Source organism: Brachycentrus maculatus, unplaced genomic scaffold (assembly GCF_059751285.1).
Source record: "Brachycentrus maculatus isolate JH-2025_06_01 unplaced genomic scaffold, ASM5975128v1 h1tg001164l, whole genome shotgun sequence".
In the NCBI taxonomy this organism is placed as follows: Eukaryota; Metazoa; Arthropoda; class Insecta; order Trichoptera; family Brachycentridae; genus Brachycentrus; species Brachycentrus maculatus.
In genome coordinates this window covers 42230-44021 of record NW_028281854.1, presented here as the reverse complement: position 1 = coordinate 44021, position 1792 = coordinate 42230, and positions in this window count along the sequence as shown.

Genomic DNA, 1792 nt, shown 5'->3' with positions numbered 1-1792 from the left:
AGTTCAGTATTTATTTGGCATTAATCGCTTTGTTGTGTTCTTCTATGTTGGATTTTAGTTACTTTATCTTTTATTTGTTTGATTTTTCGGCTTATTTCAGGGCTAAGTTTTCATTGAGTAGGGACTGGTTTTCTTATTAGTAATAGGAAAGGCTATTTTTGAGCAGCTTTAATTAAGCGCTTTGAGTTTACGCTAAAATTTAGTACTGTTGTCTGTTGGATTCGAGTTGCATGGTGAGTTCTTCGATGCTGCTTTTTAAAAATGCAATATTTTACTCTTTTTTGGAGCATTCAAGTTAAATTTGTTTTAGCAGTTGCCGATGTTTTTATCGTTCTTTTTATCTTTATCTCTAAATCTTTCGCTATCTTTATTATGACTTTAGTCTTTACTTCGATTTTGACCTTTATCGGTCCTTTGATGTTTCCTTGTTGTGCCTATGCTTTTGACTTTCATTGATTTGGTTGTGACGAGAGTTTTGTGTTTGTGTTAAATCTGCTGCTATATTGTTAGTTAAATTATTGGAGTCGATATTTATATTTGTACCCAATTATTGTTCATTATTTTTGGATAAGATTTCCTCTAATTAACGTGCTTTTTCATTGGCAAGCCGATACTTATTCTACATTGCCTGACATATCTGTTAGATTCCTTTGCTATCATACTCTTGTCTTGAAATTTTAAAGCAACTCAGGAAGATCCCAGCAGTGTTTATTTTCTAAGTTTTCGCTTAATTCAAAGCAGATTCAATCAATGAAATATAGTCAATAATCTCATTCGTTATTTGCTAATTATTTTATATACTTTCCAAGATATTCCTATTGATAAACTGCCCCGAAGCCACTAGTATCCTCTCATAGATTCTGCGTACATTCCTGCGATATTCATACTATTTCCTTTGCAGGTCTTCCTCAATCCTCTTCATCACCCGCATCTCCTAAATTTCCTTCGCATTCAGAATTTCATACTGTTTTCGATTATTAGCCACTTGCTCATTCAGCATTTCCCTCAACTTGGCCTCGGTTAGCTTGGATTCTTCGATTTATCTCTCCAACTTAAACATATGTTCCTTCCTATACCCTATTTAATTCTTATATTTCTCTATTGCATGAGATAATTCCTTTATTTCAATTTATTGGCCTTCGAGGAGCTACTAGTTGGCTTTATTGCTGTTATGGTATGCGGAATCGGATGCTGCGAGTTTTTATTGGAGTTGCTTACTCAGTTTGCATTGCGAAATCAACTGCTCTTTGAGTTATTAAATCTGTTTGTGTAGAGAAGCTCTCTATTGTTGGAGTTATTGCTGCAAAACATGGACTTGCTCAGAAAGTTGATGAGCTGAGGTCTGGTTTGTGAATTTCATTACAGACAACTGGTGGCTGTGTTGTTTTAACACATGATCGAGCTATTAAGAGAGCTGGCTGCTCTTGTTGAGCTCGCTATGATATTTTTATTGATAGTGCTTGAGCTCTTATTTAAGGCTGCCCAAAGTGATACGATTACTTGTCATTTCTTGTTACAGCTATTGCTTATGTCGAGTCAGTTCGTTTAATTAACCTAAAAGTCTTTTTTCATTTTGTTTAATATTTTTGTTTCGGTCAACATGCTTCCGTTGCTCAAACAGTTAATTTTGTGTTTTTTAAAGATTTGATTGTAAATTTGCCACTTTTTTTAACACTATTGAAAGCATTTTCTTACAATTATTTTAGAATTATGATAGATTTGTCTATAAATTAGCTTTAATTGTTTGGTAGGCTATTGCATTAGCTGTTGCACTAGTTGGGATCGAGAGCTT